Source organism: Lissotriton helveticus, chromosome 12 (assembly GCF_964261635.1).
Source record: "Lissotriton helveticus chromosome 12, aLisHel1.1, whole genome shotgun sequence".
NCBI classification, from domain to species: Eukaryota; Metazoa; Chordata; class Amphibia; order Caudata; family Salamandridae; genus Lissotriton; species Lissotriton helveticus.
Window position 1 is genome coordinate 454,804,516 of NC_136073.1, and position 19,696 is coordinate 454,824,211.

Here is a 19,696-nt window from a genome sequence, read left to right on the forward strand (position 1 = left end):
CCACAGCGCACAATTTACGGGCACTATTGGCGGTCATGCATCTCTTAAACCCCAAACTCCCAGCAGCTGCGGTTCTTTTAGATGCCGCAAAGGCATATGATTCTATTGCTTGGACTAATATGTTTACTGAGTTACATCGATTGGGGGTTCCTTTCTTTTTCACCAGTTGGATAAAATTACTGTACACCGACCCAGTAGCCAGGGTGCTTATTAATGGGCACACATCAAAGGCGTTTCCGATTAGGAGGGGCAGCAGGCAGGGCTGCCCGCTGTCCCCCTTACTTTTTGCGGTTGTGCTGGAACCCCTTACGTGTGTACTGCGGCAGAGGCATGCAAGGTCAGCACTGTGATTTCACCAACGGCCATTGGTACTATCCATGTATGATGATGACATGGTCCTGTATGTGAGGGAACCGGCGCTATATTTAGAGCAGGTTATTAGAGAGTATATTCGGTTTGAGTGGTATTCTGGGTTAGCTATTAATTGGAACAAGTCCATAATATTTTATCTCACAGAATGCTCTGAGACATTTATGTTGAATTACCCCTGGATTGGGCTACTGATCCCGTTAAGTATCTTGGGGTGTGGATTTACAGGGACCCACAGGTAGTCATTGGAGAGAATTATGGTAAGGCGATATCTAAGCTTGAAGATCAGGTGGCCCGGTGGATTTGCCTGCCTCTAACATTCGCCGACAGGGTCACATTACTCAAAATGATAGTGCTGCCCACATTTTTGTATCTGTTTGTAAATGTTCCCATCACTTTAACGCATCATTTTTTTACTACATTACGCTCGCTCTTAATCACTCACACATAGGGGGCAAGAAATCACAAATTAGCTGGGAAATTCGAAGCCATATGCGATGGGTGGTTTCGCAGTGCCAGATATGCACCTATATTATTTATGTGCGCATGCACAATTTGCCTATTATTGGCAGAATGCGCCGCCATTCACGCTGCATGTGGTGGTTGAAGCTGGCGCTGTTCGCCCCTTACCCTTGAAGGCGATGATTGTAAATCCTTATTCGGTGTTTGAGCGGGATGAGATGGACACTGTTATATGTACAGCACGGGCATGGTATGAGTTGGGAAAGCGGGCGCAGCGTCTTCCGATGTATGCTCCGGCTATGCCTTTGCTGAATCATGCTGCGCTGTCTGTGATGGGGGAGGCGGGAGCCATTAAGGTGCTAAATGCTGCTGGGGTACACAACATGGGTGATGCCTTCCCGGGTGGGACATTTATCTCTTTGCAAGATTTTCTGAATGATGGGGCAAGTGTGGCTATGTCCACATTCACATACACCAGGCCTCGATCCACCATGCGTAGCCTATACCCATGCTTTCCTGAGGAACCCTCAATGCTGGGGGCTTTGCAGCTAATTTATACTGCACAAACAAAGAATAAATTAGTTTCACGTTTATATCATGCCTCACAACTAGAGGAAGGTGCAGCACCGAATAGTTCCAGGGATAAATGGGATGCATGCTTGGCACAACCGCTTGTGGATGAGGAATGGGAAGAAAGCTGTAGAATGACTGAGAGTTTTGCAATTAATGGGAACTTTAAACTCATTCATTACAAGTACATTCATCAGATGTATTATACACCTGTACAAATGTATAAATATGGTCTAAGAGACTCGTCTTGTTGTAAAAGGACAATGGACAAATGGACAAAGCTGGTTTTATACATTTAGCATGGGCATGCCCAAAAGTGTCTGCTTTTTGGGAAACAGTGGTGACATCGTTAACTGAGATGGTGGGTGTCCCAATTGTATGTGATGTGAAGCTGTGTCTCCTGGGTAATGTGTCCAAACTCCCGGCAGGTGTTCGTAAACTGGCTATGCAACTAGCTAAACGTAGAGTCGCCTTGAATTGGGATGGTAGACCAGCACCTACGCTGCGGCGCTGACTACATGATATGGCTTACTGTCGTGATCAACTCGCTTGTTATACAGAGGAGCTGCCTAGTGCATCAAGGCCCCGGGATGTGTGGGGTCCGTATACTGCCTACATGTGACCCACTCTGAGCAATATTTTATGTACAAAGTGCTATTGTTAAACTGCCTTAACTCCCTGACTTCATTTTAACCAATCTATGCATTGTTTCCTTTTGGCGACTACAAACGTGTATGAGATATTGATTGACTGTACAAGTATCAGCTGTACTTTGTTTACATCTTGAAAATTCATAAATAAAATAACAAAAATAAAAAACGTTCTGAGTATCCATTAGTATGACTGTTTCTAGGTACTTTAGAGCATTCTCCCTCCAGCAATTACCAGCAGCATTTAGCAAGTGATAACAACATGTTTGCTTTATGCCATTTTCATGCAGTGTTAGCTCAAAACTAATCATTTGCTTACATGCTGAAAAGAATGTAAATCCTGTCTTTTCTCATTTGTACCATTTACACAAGAGGTTGAATTACTTTGAGAGTTTTGACTTTTCCTCTGTTTAATTTAGTCTTGCCTTGATTCCAATTGACTTTTGTGTTAAGTGTCTAGCCCTAATACCTTATCCTGCCAACATTTCTCCAATATTTGCAGTGCCTCTGTGAGGAACACAATTTTCGATGGGGACAACTTTTTTGCTTCTGCAAAAGAATCATGCTCCTGGTGCAGGGGTTGAGGTTTTGGATAATTTCCTGAACTCCCATTCTAAACCATTTCTAAAATGTAACCACTATTATTGGAACACACCTTTTACAATCCATTATTTAGCCCCATTATTATAATTTTTTTAAAAGTCTGCCTTCTTTAGACTGATAGAGTGCGATTGTGCTCTTTCATTTGTAAGGGTGCATCATAATCATGAGTAGTTCGCACCCGCATTTATTTTTATGTTGTATGTTGTATTAACATGGGACAGTAGAATGTGTATTGTAATAATGTAAAGAGTGTCGTGTTAGGGATAATTTTCAGATAGTGTGAAGAAAATTAATGTTGCAATGCACACATATTTAGTTGAAAACATTAACATGCAGAATTTGTATAAGCGGCTTACCAGTATTCATATATTTGATGTGCACGTCATGTGTTGACTTAGAAATGCTTGGAAAATGTTCATTATATATATGGGTTCGTAAGGCCTGTGTTCCATGTTTTTATGTTGGAGGATTACTGTGGGCCTGAAATGCCTTCTCCCATTTTAGATTAATAGTTGAATTTCATGTGCATGTTGGATTTGTTCTTTTCTCAGTTTCTGTTGCAGTGGTGTGAAACCCGTCTTTGTTAGTTAGAATAAAGATTTTGTTTTAGGAGTTAGGCTCAGTGGAGAAAATGATACATTCATGTAAGAAATACCGATAATCTGAGACAGTGTTCTTTCTCACTGGAGAAGGCCTTGGAATCAAGATCATCGAGCCCAGAGTATCGAAACGAAACGGAAAATACCTATGGGGAGTGCTCAGTGGGATGAGGTGAAAAGATGATGCCCAATGGGTTTGTTTTGTGATTTTGGTGTTGGAATTAGGGACAGCGCCACTGGGGTTGAGTCGAGAGAGGAGAGGAGACCGATGGTGAGGAAGGAGCATCTTGGAACGTGCTCTGTAGCCTTTGACTACTTGACCCATACAATGTGAATGTACTTCTTAGGAAGCCTTCACGCGCTGACACCTTTTCCCGACTTGCCTGGGGAATGCTAAGTAGGGATGTCACGCTAGAGGTAGTTTAGAGATAGACTAATCCTTTTCACTTTCGAACCATCAATGAAGTCTGATCTTGATGTGGAGGCACGTATTGCTTGTGTCCTGGTCCCGGAATTCGTCATTCTTTTTCATGATCCAGTGACAGAGAATTGCTCATAAGTTTGGCTTCGTATTAGTTCCAATGTATTTCTACAACATTGTCTTGAGGTGCTGTATGTCCAGTTATTTTGTGCTTTGTAATAAACCTACTAAATTTAGAACCAGGAGTCTGTGATTCATTGGAGTCATAAGTCATTGTGCTGAAAAGTTAATTCTCCCCTCTGCACTTCTAAGCAAGCACCAACGGTCCATTGACCGAGGGTTCCAGAGTAGATTGGAATCAGGGAACCCGGCCCCATCATTTGGTAGCAGAGGATGGTTGTCTCTTGGAGTGAAGGGAGAATCTAGAAAGGCTAGGGAAAATCTAGCCATAGACCCCAAAGAGCCCAAAGGATGAGAGCCCAAAAGATCGAGAGTGGAGAACGATGGGACCGATGGAAAGTGACAGTGCGATGAGAACAGCAGTTCACAGTGCAGTGAGTATGAATAGGGATGTGTGTGTTAGATTGTGGTGATGTTTTGATTGTGTGATGTCTTGCGGAGTTGGGATGACAGTCGAGTGATATGGTTTCGGGCCTTAAGCGCGGTCCATGTGATACGATTTGATGATTTTGATGTCAGGCTCAAGGAGTAGCCTAAGATCCCGGGATAGATTTGAGGTATAGAAGACACTGAGTGATGTAATTGTCTGACCTGTGATTGTGGGAGTCATGAAGCTCTATCGATAACCCGTTTGGAGATAGGGAACGTGTGAAAGAGCTTGTTAGAATAGTATTGGAAGCTAGTGCACAAGGGCGGACCAAAGCAATTGGAGTAACCAGCGCACGTCATGGGTCACTGTGTGTAGATGGTCTTGAGAGATTGGATCCTATCGATATTATTTACATGACTGTCCGGTCATTTTGTGGACAAACACACTGATATGTAGCTAAGATTAGGTTTGAGTATAGGTTCCTTTTCTGTAAGTAGATGAATTAATCACATATAAGGCTAAATCCTTTTTATCTTCGTTACGATCACCATTCAAATCCTAAAAATTAATTCCATTTTCGTTGAAGTTATCCAAGAAATTGAGAAAGGGAGTGTTAACAGTGACTGTGCCGAATCCACCAATATTGAGTGGCAAGAGGGTTTTGGTTTTGCGAGTTTTGTCCTTTCCAACATTTGGATATCCGCCACCAGCTCAGGAGATTGCAGTAGTTCGTCTTGAGATTTTACAATGTGTAATTGATGAGATTGAATTTGAGCTTATAAGAGACTGTTGATTTAACTGTGAACTGTAAATAAAACGTTGCCTTAAAGAAGATAACCTAGACCCAAGTGAAAGAAGAATACAATTAGGGACTTTCCGTAGAAGAAGAAAGAGGGCTAAGGAAGTCTTTTGATCTGTGTAAATAATTGTGCAACAAACTGTGAAACTGATTTCCAGGACTCCAATGAGTTTTGCATGAACTTGGTTGAGCAGCAATCAGAGGCAGAGAAAGAGACTTTGCGCTAATCCTCTTGCTGTGCTGAACCGACTCAGTAAAAGATGGAGTCTGGAAATCTGAATCAAAAAAACAAAGTGTGTAATAGGCACACTTATGGTGGGAGTGGTAATAGTAATAGCAGTAGTTATAGTTTCTGTAAACATTTTACATGATGCAGAAGTCAATTGGGTGGGAATGCAAGGGACATCCACACCTACCACTTCTAGCACAAAAAGGTTATATTGGGAGCAAATAAAGCTATGCTAGATCAAACTAATTGTATGTTACAAGTAGATTTGTCTAAAGGAGATTATATGCTGAATGCCTATGCTAAGCTGCTATATGAATATCTGAATATGATGGATGTGAGAAATTGTTATGTGTGTATTCAGTTGCCTGCATCATATATTTTAAATCTATATTTTAGTGTACCCCACAGTCAAAGTGACATTTTATAAGGATTTTTTTGTTTTAAAAAAAAAACAATTATTGAGCAGAGCATTAGGTACATAAAATACATAATATACTTTACATTGCTATCAAAAACCATTTGTGCAAAACAGATACGATAGCTTCAAAATTCATGATAAAATTTTAGACAAAATATAGCTGTAGTAACTGATAACATCATTGTCCAAAAATAGCAATGTGTAAATCATCTAATAAAGTGCAGCAGCAGGAAAGGTTGCTGATGCTTCTAAAGTGCATTACCAAGTAAAGTGCTAGAGCCTTTTTAACAGAAATAGCAGCTACAACTATGACATCATAATCAATTTTTAGACAGAACATGTCTGTAGCAGCTGGTAACATCATTGACCGAAAATAGACAATGTGCAAACCATCTAATAAAGTGCAGCGACAAGAAAAGTGCTAATGCTTCTAAAGTGCAATAACAAAGAAAGTGCTAGTGCCTTTTTATCGCAACTAGCAGCTACAGCATCAATATAAAAAAAACGAGTGTTATAGTCCCTCTCTTAGTTTTTCTAGATCGTTAAAAAACTTCCAATTTATTTCAAATTTCCTAGTGGCCCCCACCCGTCTAGCGTAAGCTTCTTCAAAATTTCGAGTCCTTTTCATGTTATTATACCATTTCAAATGAGAGGGAACTTCACTAGATTTCCAATTCTGAAGAATTAAAGAACGGGCTACAGTACAGGAAATAAATAGAGAAATGTTCTCTGCCTCTGTTAACATCATTCTATCTCTGCAGAGTCCAAACAGAGCAGTTTAGGTCTCATGCAAAACACTCTTCCCAATTACTAACTCAATATCGTCAAAAATTGCCTCCGAGAAGGGCCTCAACCATGGACATGTAAAGAAAATATGGTGCCCTCCACCTTCCCCATCTGCCTGACAGCAAAAGCACTTATTCTCGACTCCCAGAAATATTTTTTTTGGGCCAGACTAAGTTAAATAGGAAAGGCAACGTGAGAGGAATTTTGAAATTCGCAGCATCCAGGGATTTACTTCCTATGTAATAACCGGTACTAGTTCCCTACACAGCTAACTTTGGCCCCATAGAGATCTACCGCCAGTTGATTTAGAGCATCGAAAATGCCGCTAGTATTTATTATTTTTTAAATGAACAACTTGTAAATATTTCAAAAAGGCAAGTTTCCGGCAACTTTTCGCCCTTACCATTACCTCTTGCCAGGAAATTGCCCTATTTTGAATTATAAAATGTCTTAGCTCGAGTAGTCCACTACTTTCCCAATTATTAATATGTCTTGAACGAAACTGGAGGCCAAGGCTAGTACATTCTCTCAATTTTAAATATTGCAGACCAGAGGAGCCCGTCTTTTTAAAAAAGGACTGAAGTCTAGAAGAATAATCCTTTAAAGTCTTGTATCTTGTTCTCTTGGGGAGTTTGGAAGTTTTTAAAAACACGAGTTTTAGAACCAATTTCTTGCATAATTTTATCTATAAAGAAGCTATCTCTAGTACATTTAGATCCCATCAAGCCAGACACTAAATTTAAACATGCAGCCTCATAATAGGTTTTTAAATGAGGCAAAGCTAAGCCCCCTTGTGTAATAGGTAATTGCACCACAGTCAATTTAACCCTCGATACCTTTTTTGCCCAGACAAATTCTCTAAATAAGGTTTCTATTTCTCTAAAAAAGGAAACATTTATCTTGATTGGGACATTGGTAAAAAGAATTATAAGCAACGGAAGCATGGACAATATGATTAATGAAACTCTACCCACTAATGATAGGGGGAGCAGAAGCCATTGTTCCAAAAGTTTCTTAATTTTCTCTTCTTAATTTTCTTTCAATTTATATAGCTGTTGGTTGTGGCTAGACACAAATATCCCAAGATATCTCATTGGATCTAGCTTAATTGCATGTGCCCTCAAGCAAGATGGAAAAGAATTGAAATCAGTATTGAGGGCGAGAACTTCAGTTTTATTAGCATTTATTTTATAGCCGCCAATTAGCTCAAAATTAATAAATTCCCTTAAAACTATTTCGAGATTATCTTTGTGAGAGGTCAAATATAAAATAATGTCTGCAAAAAGTTTCAATTCTGCCATACCCGGGATAGGGGGTTAAATTGCAGCATTATTTCGTATTTTAATTATCAGTGGCTCTATAAAAAAGGTAAAAAGCAATGGCGAAAGCAACCCTGCCGTGTCCCGCGGTTTATTTTAATAGTTCCTGCTTGTTTCAAATTTATAACTACCAGAGCCGTGGCTCCCTGATAGATATTACGTAGCATATTAACAACCTGAGCAGGAAAGCCAAACAGACCAAGGTCAAAAAACAGGGTTTTCCAATTAACAAAGTCAAAAGCTTTCTCAGAAACCACCGCAATGGAGCGCACACCGCTAGCCCCTCCTCCGGATCGCCCCTCGGGACTCTGGCACTTGTAGTTCAAAAGTGGTTCACCCAGGTGGGTGCAAGTCGGTACTTGTTGGACTGATGAATCTCTAGACCCGATACATGTCCCGGGTTTTTGGGTATCGCCCGAGACATGGCTCGGGTTTCGGGATAACTTCCCTCATCAGTAGAGAAATGGTTAGGGGTGGAGGAGAAGGCCGCCAAACAACCGTCAATGGCCTCGATGCCCGAACCGGCACGCAGGGCAGCATCCAGGAGCCCGTCGGCTCAAAGCTCAAGGGAGCCAATTAGTAGAAACCACCGCAATGGAGCGCACACCGCTGCCCTGCGTGCCGGTTCAGGCATCGAGGCCATTGACGGTTGTTTGGCGGCCTTCTCCTCCACCCCTAACCATTTCTCTACTGATGAGGGAAGTTATCCCGAAACCCGAGCCATGTCTCGGGCGATACCCAAAAACCCGGGACATGTATCGGGTCTAGAGATTCATCAGTCCAACAAGTACCGACTTGCACCCACCTGGGTGATCCACTATTGAACTACAAGTACCAGAGTCCCGAGGGGCGATCCGGAGGAGGGGCTAGCGGTGTGCGCTCCATTGTGGTGGTTTCTACTAATTGGCTGCCTTGAGCTTTGAGCCGACGGGCTCCTGGATGCTGCCCTGCGTGCCGGTTCAGGCATCGAGGCCATTGACGGTTGTTTGGCGGCCTTCTCCTCCACCCCTAACCATTTCTCTACTGATGAGGGAAGTTATCCCGAAACCCGAGCCATGTCTCGGGCGATACCCAAAAACCCGGGACATGTATCGGGTCTAGAGATTCATCAGTCCAACAAGTACCGACTTGCACCCACCTGGGTGATCCACTATTGAACTGCAAGTACCAGAGTCCCGAGGGGCGATCCGGAGGAGGGGCTAGCGGTGTGCACTCCATTGTGGTGGTTTCTACTAATTGGCTCCCTTGAGCTTTGAGCCGACGGGCTCCTGGATGCTGCCCTGCGTGCCGGTTCAGGCATCGAGGCCATTGACGGTTGTTTGGCGGCCTTCTCCTCCACCCCTAACCATTTCTCTACTGATGAGGGAAGTTATCCCGAAACCCGAGCCATGTCTCGGGCGATACCCAAAAACCCGGGACATGTATCGGGTCTAGAGATTCATCAGTCCAACAAGTACCGACTTGCACCCACCTGGGTGATCCACTATTGAACTACAAGTACCAGAGTCCCGAGGGGCGATCCGGAGGAGGGGCTAGCGGTGTGCGCTCCATTGTGGTGGTTTCTACTAATTGGCTCCCTTGAGCTTTGAGCCGACGGGCTCCTGGATGCTGCCCTGCGTGCCAGTTCAGGCATCGAGGCCATTGACGGTTGTTTGGCGGCCTTCTCCTCCACCCCTAACCATTTCTCTACTGATGAGGGAAGTTATCCCGAAACCCGAGCCATGTCTCGGGCGATACCCAAAAACCCGGGACATGTATCGGGTCTAGAGATTCATCAGTCCAACAAGTACCGACTTGCACCCACCTGGGTGATCCACTATTGAACTGCAAGTACCAGAGTCCCGAGGGGCGATCCGGAGGAGGGGCTAGCGGTGTGCACTCCATTGTGGTGGTTTCTGCTAATTGGCTCCCTTGAGCTTTGAGCCGACGGGCTCCTGGATGCTGCCCTGCGTGCCGGTTCAGGCATCGAGGCCATTGACGGTTGTTTGGCGGCCTTCTCCTCCACCCCTAACCATTTCTCTACTGATGAGGGAAGTTATCCCGAAACCCGAGCCATGTCTCGGGCGATACCCAAAAACCCGGGACATGTATCGGGTCTAGAGATTCATCAGTCCAACAAGTACCGACTTGCACCCACCTGGGTGATCCACTATTGAACTACAAGTACCAGAGTCCCGAGGGGCGATCCGGAGGAGGGGCTAGCGGTGTGCGCTCCATTGTGGTGGTTTCTATCAAAAGCTTTCTCAGCATCAACCATTACGATACATGCCGGAATAAGATTAGTATTAAAATAATCCAAGGCATGTACTAAAAACTAGGTATTGGCCGTCATTGATTTACCTGCTATAAAACCAGTCTGATCACTATGAATTGTCTCTTGGGCGGCAAATAAAAAATGCTCTGCCCAAACTTTCATTAAAATCTTATAATCTGAATTCAAAAGACTGATGAGCCTATAATAGTTAACGTCCGTAGGTTTTTTATCTTTTTTAACAAAGGACACAATTATCGTTTCTTCGAAACATCCAGGAACCAAACCACCCTTTTTAACATAATAATGAGTTTTTTCACGGGAGTAATTAATTATTTTGAAAAAACTTTATAGAATTGGATAGGGAAGCCATCCTGCGCACATGCTTTGGCCCCTGCTGTTGCTTTGATGGCTGCCAAGATCTCTGTGGATTCCACATCAGATCCCAATTGACTGATCCCGTTATCTGAAAGTTTAGGAATATTCATATTTGTGAAATATTCCTGGATCAGCTCCTCCTCCACAATATATTCTGTAGAATAAAGTTGGTGGAAATGTTCCAAGAAGATCTGGGGGATCTTGCCGCTATTGACAACTTCACGACCAGTCTGAGGGTCAAGCACTTTAGATATCGTGGCTGCTTCTTGTTTTTTTCTTGTTGAATTTGCCAAGAATTTACCAACTAGCTGGCTTTCTTCGTAGACCCTTTGTTGATATATTTGAGAAGCACAGATCTCCACTAGAACAAAAAAATCCCTCAACGCAGTTCTTGCCTGCTCAAGTTGATTAGGGAGTAGCTGGAGTTAGAGGGCATACTCTTTTTCCACTGCTGTTTGTAATTTAGCTATTTTAACCCTCCGGGTATTTGACTGGGCGGCCATAAAGGTTATTATTTGACTGCGGGATGCCGCCTTAAACCCACCCTATACTGAGAAGGGCTCCGCGGTGTTCTCATTAATCCTAAAGTATTCAGAGATCCATTCTCTAAAACTTTTCACCCAGTCCTGGTCCTGCAGGAGGAGATGGTCCATCTGCCACCTGGGCCGCTCCCTACTCCCTCCCCCAAGCACCATTTCTAGCTCAACATAAGCGTGGACAGAGAAAAGATTGCACCCAATATCAGCCTTTAAAACCTGGAGGGATCTAGATATGAGAAAAAAAATCAATTTGCGACGCGGTCCGAAAGCGGTGCGAATAGCAGGTATAAAATTCCTTGTCTGAATTAATTTCCTGCCACGGATCTACCAGTTGATATTCTTGTCTAATAGCTTCCACTCATTATTTGGTATTTGGTGTCAGTTGTTTTTTGGTTTTATTTGAAGTATCCTTCCTTAAATCCTGTATAAAATTAAAATCCCACCCAATAATAAACTGACCAGGGGCTCCCATCAAAAGCTCACTAATTTTGACCAGGGCTGAGATGTCATCTGAAACAGGACCATAATAATTTATAAAATGCATGATCTTCCCCTGTAACCTTGTTGCCACCTATATCCATCTCCCATGTGGATCCCTATGTACTTGCAAGAATTCCCAAGGAAGTTTTCTAGAAAAATAAATGGCAACCCCTCTCATAGCAAGGCGTGCGGATGCAATAAAAACATTTGAAAGACCCTGGGTAAAAATAACTTAGGAGAATTAGATTTTAAATATGTCTCCTGTAAGAACAAGAAATAGGGGATTAAATTATGTCAACCATCTGATAAGAGCACCAAACATTTTTTGTTTAGAATTCCATTAGTGTTGACTGATAGGATCTTACATTTACTGGTTGCTATTATTTGTTCCTTCTCTAGAGTAAACTCCTGGTTTGCTCAGTACCAAAACTTTAAGTTGTATGTTGTCTGTACCTTTTGCTCCTACTCTTTTTCTGCAGTGAACCCTATACAAACCCCACACTTCCCACCCTTAAAAAGAAAGACCCACTCATCAAAATGTGGAAAAAACCCTGCAGACCACGCTAATCACATTTTGCCCCTCCCATTTAACCTCCAGGGTGTCATGGAATTACACCCTCAGTGGCCCCGCTAGCCCGGCGTACCCCAAACAATACCCCAAAATGACCAGAAATTGACTAGCTAAAAAAGCACACCTTACACTAAAGAAAGGAAGGCCCTTTTCGTTACCATATGACAAATCTACATATAAACCATTCCTTTAGGCAGAAGATCCTTGCGAGATCTATTTTAAAAATGCCTGGGCTTCTTCCAAATCAGAAAACATAAAAAACTTCTGCAATTTTGATTGTTGAACAGTTGATGCTTGGACACCATGGACTTTGAACAGATGAAGGATATTAACAAACTCTTTCCTTCTACGCGCAGCAGCGGCAGTCATATCAGAAAATATACAACACTTAATAGTCTCATTTACTAAAAACTGCCTCTGCTGAATCGCCTTCGTCAAGATTCTTTCCTTAATTCGAAAGTCTGAAAAGTTCCGCAAAATTGTTTGCTGCATCGTGGAATTGGGGAAAGGTTGGGCTGGGACTCGATGTGCCCTTGTAGTAGTGAGATCACACTCAAACTCAGGAAGAACTTTGTGCTTAATAAAGGAGTTGACCCATTGGAGAGTTTGGGAACCTTCGGGAACCCCAACTCTCTGGAGGTTAGACCTCCGAGAATGGTTCTCAAGATCCTCCAATTTGTTCTCCAGATTGTTCTTATTTTTAGCCGCATCTTTCACTTCCCCAATAACCATATTCATTTGATCTTCCAACACTGCAATTCTGGCTTCCGCCTCCTGAAGTTTGATAGGGAACCATGTCATTACTTCTTCGATTTTCCCTAACCGTTGGTGCAGAGAGGCAATTTCCAGTTGCTGAGTTTTTTTCATTTTGCGAACCTCTTCTAATATTAGATTAAGCATGTCTCTAATATCTAGCTGATAGACACCCAAAGTCTCCGTATTTTGGCTGGGGTTGCTTTGCAAGTCAACAGCACCAGGGCTTGTGTTGTGGGCCATGGGATCATCCTGGCCCATACACCTTCTGGCAGTACTCACCCCTGAACCAGTTGGAGTTGGGGTTGTGGTTGTGGCTGGAATTTCGTTTGGGGCGACATCGAGTTTAAAGAGATATCAATAGCTATCCTTCTGTCTTCATCTGTTGCTCCTTGTGACTGGGAAGGATTTTGACTTGAAGCAGTCTTTTCCACTGAGCACAAGGATGTTGAAGATGTTAAAGAAGCCGCTGAATCTTGGGCTTGGGCTTGACATTGATGTAACACCGGGACTTCCTTATTATCAAATACAAAATTACATTGAAGTCTTTCCTTATCTTTTGGAGCTAGGTCTAATAATGATACTGGAAGAGCCAGCCCCGGCGATGGGACTTTAGATGTTGTTGGAATTGGGCTTTAAGAGGGGGGTTGTAAGGTAACTTTCTTTAAAAACAATGTAAATTACTTCACCTCTTTTAAGCCTTTCTTTACACCATCTAATGCCGAATTGTCCTGTGGAGACTTGGGCGACACAGCTGCGGCTTCTATCGACTTCGATGCAACATTGGCCCGATTGATCCCCGATTCCTTCCGTTCTGGAGAGACAGTGGGGGGCAACTCCTCCTCAGAGCTCTCGAGGTTACTATCAAGGCCATAGGAGTTGAAGTTGGAAGTGTTCTTCTTATTGGTCCGACGTGCAGCTTCTTTTGCCTGGGCTAGGTGTGCTTTGGCTTTGAGACGGGCCGCAGAATCTATTTTGACGACTGCATTGACATTTTTCAAGGGTTTTCCCATTTTTCCCCTCTTTGTTTTCTCCGTAGCTTTTAAAAACAAGCATTTACAATGCAATGGTCTCGGTATTATTAAAGGTAGAGCTATTGGCATTGCTCATGACTTTTTCTTTTTTTTTTAACATAAATAAATGGTATTGTCATTTACAATGGCAATAGGTGAGCATTAGAGAGTAGTAGAGAGTATTCGCGGACACAGAGCCACACACGCACACAGAGCACCACACAGACACAGAGCTCCACACGCAGAGCCCCACACGCAGAGCCCCACACGCAGAGCTCCACACGCAGAGCCCCACACACAGAGCCTCACACACACACAGAGCCCCACACACACACACAGAGCCCCACACACACACACACAGAGCCCCACACACACACACAGAGCCCCACACACACACACAGAGCCCCACACACACACACACAGAGCCCCACACACACACACAAAGCCCCACACACACACACAGAGCCCCACACACACACAGAGCCCCACACACACACAGAGCCCCACACACACACAGAGCAGTCGCAACTAGGAGAACGCAGGCGCCTGTCACAAATCAGAACCAGATAACAGAAAGCAAATGGCATTGGTTGGTTAGAAGCACAAGTTAAAAGTCAAATTCAAAGGTCGGAGCCTAAAGGGTAAAAACATAGGTCAAAGGTCAGGACAAATGATCATAAACTTATACCACAGATAAAATAGAACGTGGGAGGCCCAAACCGAAAGAATCAAAATCCAAAAATGTTCCCAAACAAAGGTGACTGCTGAAACATTGGTAAAGGCAGCGAGTGTGGTGGGAGAGACATGGGAGGGGGCGAGTCTGGGAGCCCGGGAGGGGCTGGCATAGCGCTGATGCTGACGCTCTGGAAATTTGAGACTGGGCGGGAGCCCAGATGTGCGAGGGAGGGTCTGAGACCTGTGCGTGGGGTCGTGGTGAGGAGAAGGGAGGGGGCAGGGGCCGAGCCGGGGGCCAGGATGCGGGAGGGTCACTGAGTGAGGGGAAAAAGAGACCACGATAGAGAGGGCGGAGGGCCACGGGGAATGACCAGGCACCTGGCCAAGACACCTACTGCGAAGAGAGCCACCCATCAGTTAAGTGCGGCAAAGCGGGTTAGGTGCAAGGTGAATAGGGGCGAGGGGGGCAGAGGACATTATATTACATTTATGAGAACATTACTTGTGCAGCTGTGGCACCGGGGCCCAGGGGGGTCAAGAGGGGCCCACTTTACTCCAGCTGGGGGAGGCGGGCCCATTTCACATCCTTGCACCCTTGCTGGATGGGTAGGGGGCGGCTAATGGGTGAGCCCGGGTCAGAAAAACATCTATACTGCGAGGGAGACGGGCCGAGGGGGAGAGGCAAGGAAAGCAGCAACTTGTTGGGTGAAAGGGACGGGCCGTTCAAAGAGAGGCCAAGGCCGTAAGAGGGGAGACGGTGCTGGTGACGGGAAAAAGGGGGAGCCAGGCTAGCAAGACAGGAGTATAGAAAGGCAAGCAGAGACTAGTGAGAGGGGCGCTGATATAGTGGAATGAGGGCAGGGATAGTAAGGGAGAGGGAGCAGGCGGCTGAAAAGATAAGCAGATCATAGTGAGGGGGATGGAGGCGAATGAATATGAGAGAGAAGGGACGAGTGCGCGGAGAGAGGACAGGCTGCCGAAAGCAAAACGCGACCCAGTGAGAGGAGCAGGAGACAGATGGGCAGAAAAAGAGAGAGGGGGGACTAGGGAGAGGGGACCAGCGGAGGAGAAAGAGAGGAGGGACAAACGAGGGACGGAGATAATGGACTGGTGTGAAAGAGAGCAGTGTGCAGGCACTGGTAAGAGCGAGGGACAGTTGGACAGATATTAACGAGGGAGAGAGGACAGACGGACGAAACGGAGCGGGGGTCGAATTTGGGGGTAGGGCGGCGAGAGCAGACTGGCGAATGGAGAACTACAACTAGAGTTGATAGAGAGGCTCAATGATGAAAAGCGGAGCCCGGACTAGTGGGGAGAGGCGGGTGAGAAGAGGACCAGTGAGTGGAGCGGGGACGGCCTGCTGAAAGAAGCGCAGGAGGCAGTGTGGGAGCGGGGACAGAGGGATGAAATGGAGTGCGGATAGCAACGAGGGAGAGGCAGGACAGACAGATGCGAGGGTAAGCAGGGGGCCGGGGGGGGGTCGAATGGTGAATGGATACAAAATACTAGCGTGGGGAGAGTGGCAGACGGGGGAATGGTTCAAGGGAGCTAGTGCACAGGAGAGGGCATGGTGAAGAAGAGGAGCGCGGGGAGAGTAGATATGCGGATGAAAGGAGGAGCGAGCAGGGAGAACTCACTGGAAAGCCGACTGACTAGCACTAACCAGCGAGGGATTGGGGACAGACTAGTTAAGAGAGCAGGGGCTAGTGAGGGAGAGGCGACAGGCGGGAGGCAGAGCGGGGATGTGTGAGCGGAGAGCGGCCGACTGGTGCAAGAAGACGACGAACTAGTAAGGCAGACGAGTGAAAGAGAGACCACGGACTAATAAGAGGGAGAGGGAAGACGGATAAACGGAGAGCAGAGACGAATGAGCAAGAGATAGATTTTGGACTGATAAAAAGGACAGCAGGAAGAGATATGGGAGTGAGAATACGGGTGAAATGGGGAGCAGCTACCAATGAGGGAGAGGGGACAGGTGAAGAGGAACGGACAGGTGTAAAGGACAGCAGGGGCTGGTGAGGAAAGACTGAGGACAGGGAGAGGGCGAACTCATGAGAAAAGAAAGGTGAAAGGTGTCTGGGAGTAGAAACGGTGGTCTACCCTGCCGTGCCCGCTTCTGTGCCGAGGTGTTTCTGCATACCTGTGAAGGGCCGAGCCCCATGCGGACACTCTGCGACCGGACCTCGGCCAGCTTTGCTCGGTGGCAGTGATGTCCGCCCTCCCCATGGCCGGCGTGCGGGTGTTGCTGCTGATAGCCGTGCTGCTGGGGGCTGCTGCCGGGCGCCGGCTCATCTGCTGGTAATCGCTGCTGCAGTCCATCACACGCTGAAATGGCGGCGCTGCAATGCTAGTGCTTCTCGCCGTGCATGCTCTTGGGAGGGAGGGCACACTCGAGCCGCAAAGGTAAGGGCAGAAGGGTGATCGCGGGGGACCGACGTGAGCCAGGGGTGCGGAAATATGACCCCGAACTGCACCGGAGCCCGGACTGACTGGGGAGGGAAGGAAAGCAGAGATGCGGACTCCTCAACAGGGGAACCAAAATGGCGGCCGCAAAGCTCCGCAAATTTCGGATTCGGGGCCTGTTTTGGCGTTGTGAGTGATGGATGATGTCACAGGTGAAAAGAACGCCAAAAACACGCCCCCGAATCCGAAAGAGACGGGGCTTGATTGGAGTGATGCCCCTCTCCTCCAATGGCTGGCCTCCGTTTAGGAAGCCAGCCAATGGAGGAGAGAGGCGGGTTCAAGCCCCGTCTAAAAAACATTAAATCTCCGACCAAAGACTGCGCAAGCGCAGCCTTTAGGTCCTCGACCTAAAAAGGACTAATTAGAGGACTCGTTCATAAGGAAAGTCAGAAATGTGCAACTGCAGTTCTATAAACTTTCAGGACTGCAGATTTATAACTTGGGGAAATTCATAAGAGCTTACAGAGGTCAGCCTGGAAATCACAATCTTAGCAAACTTCTCTGAATTCCATTTGACATGAGCAAATATACACCTGTACATCTGCTTTTGCAAAACCAGTGCTAATGCATTTGGTAAAACTTTGTTTTCAAAATTCTCCAATAGGAAATGTTTTCCTTAATGGAGAAACTCCTTTACCTACATCGCCACTTCTTTTTGAAATTTTGCAAAGGGTGGTCCCTTCTTCCTCTAGAAAATGGTTTACTACTGCCCTTGTCAGGAGCAGATTTGCAACCTTTTGCCTGATGGGAATGAGTTAGAAGAAGTTGGTAAATACCCTTAAACATGCCGGTTAATGGGTGTGCACAAACTGACGGTGCATTCCAGCCCTGAAACTATTACTTCTCACCTACTACCAGGTCTTATTAGATTTATTCACACAAAAATCTTCATGCGAATTAATCATTTTGTGAGCATAATACTACCTTTTACATGAATAAGCTAAGCTTAGTTGCATAGAAAATTGACCATCGGCCCATAACATTTCGACACTCACAAGACCTAAGAGTTCATCTAAATGTAAAATGAAAACCAGTTATTGAACTGGAGAGATGTTCACAATTGTGCAAACAAGGTGACTGAGGCACACTGAGCGCATGTGCTCAAGCCAAGAACTATACAATGTACTTAAGTGGCGAAGCTCAGGCTGAGTGGTCTTGTTGATCCTCAATTGGCAACCTGGGCACGGGAGCACAAATAAAATCTGCCTTATTTACGGACATTTTATGACATTGAGCAAATACTTAAAAGTATATCTGCCAAAGCATTTCACAACCCGATTCTTTGAAAACTCAGGTGAGAAACCGAGCTATGACACAATGCAGTGGTGTATATACTAAACTCTGCCATTACCTAGTCATAGGATATTCAGAACCGTGTGGTGATCAAAACCCTGCCCTTAACAGTGGACATTCATTTTAAAAAACTATGAATATGCAAACTGTTGTAGTTGGAGCGCAGGGTCTTCATACAAGAGTTAGAAGCCATTCAGGTAAGGGGTAAGTTCTCTATTCCATATTAGGCACTTTTGTTACTGGCTCAATAGATTGGTATGGTTAGTGCTCCATTCTGTCTCTAACTGTAATCACTCCCAGTACCTGGTGTCTGGAGAAAAGAAATCTCTCAAAGGATGAAATCAGACTGCATGGGTTGTTGTTTTTTGTGTGATCCTTGTAAGTAGTTGATCAAGTTTTGATTTGCAGAAAGATGCAAAAAATTCATCTTGAGACGGCTGAGCTGATTTGCATGAAAAAAATATTTCTTCATGTTCTGCCACCTCTGAAAAATGCTGCAAGCCGACAACTTTCTTTCCAGAGTTCTTCACCAATGTATTTGAGTGGGCAGTCAGGAGATCCTGCTCTAGTTCCTATGAACAACACAACCTTCCTCATTCTACCCGACACAGAAAATCAATATAATCTAAGCTTTCTAACTTCAGTGATTCTAAAAAAATGAAAGAGAAATACTGCTTGTCCACATTCTGGTGACCTAAGCACACCTACAGCTGGAGTGAGAAAAAATTACCCAATAGATGGATATTGTGTCCTTAACTCAGCCTCACACCCCTGCAGACCAAATGGGGAGCTGGCCCTGCTCACGAATTAATAATTCCAGAATAAAAGTATAACAACGAATGTTTAGGAATGAGATTGTTCTAAAAGTAACCCATATCCACCACACCTCCTGCCACGTGGATGCCGTTAATGCAGACTTACTATGGCAAAAGAAAAACAGTTCCAAGGTATACAGATCCTCCTGGTGTACAAATACGAACCAGGGAAAAGGTAACAAGTGCCGCCACTGACACCCTTTATTATTTTAATTCAACCCCTCGCTATAAAATCACAAGCATTCAATCCAACATCAGGGCATCTTCATGACAGCTACCCCCAAGCATCTGATAAATGCAATTCTCACAATAGCTAAAACCCTGTGTCTCAAAAGACTATTACAATCAATGAATAAATATCGATAACAGCAGCAAAGGAAGACCACGTGAGAAACTCTGATAAAGATGTAATATCCCTTAACACAAACAAAAGAACGTTTAACATTAAAAAAACAAATATGCTGGCTGAGTACTACCTATGCAGACATCGAAGCTACGTGCATTTCTTATAAATAGTTTAACATGTTTATAAAGACTATTGTAACTGAAAGATAAGCATACAGATATAAAATGTTATTTTGTATACGTAAGCAAGATAGAAAAGCTAAACAAAAGTGTTTTCCCGGGCAAAAATAATGCATTCTGATGGCTTGCACTATGATGTCAGGTCAGTTGAGAAGCCCCTTTTTA

At 44.7% G+C, this 19,696-nt stretch overlaps 1 protein-coding gene across 1 annotated transcript in view; it reads right to left on the minus strand.

Annotated features, from left to right (window-relative positions):
• LOC144798348 (5-hydroxytryptamine receptor 3A-like) overlaps positions 1 to 19,696 on the minus strand; it is a 431,839-nt gene that overhangs the window by 28,664 nt on the left and 383,479 nt on the right. The gene's annotated exons all lie outside the window — the stretch shown is intronic.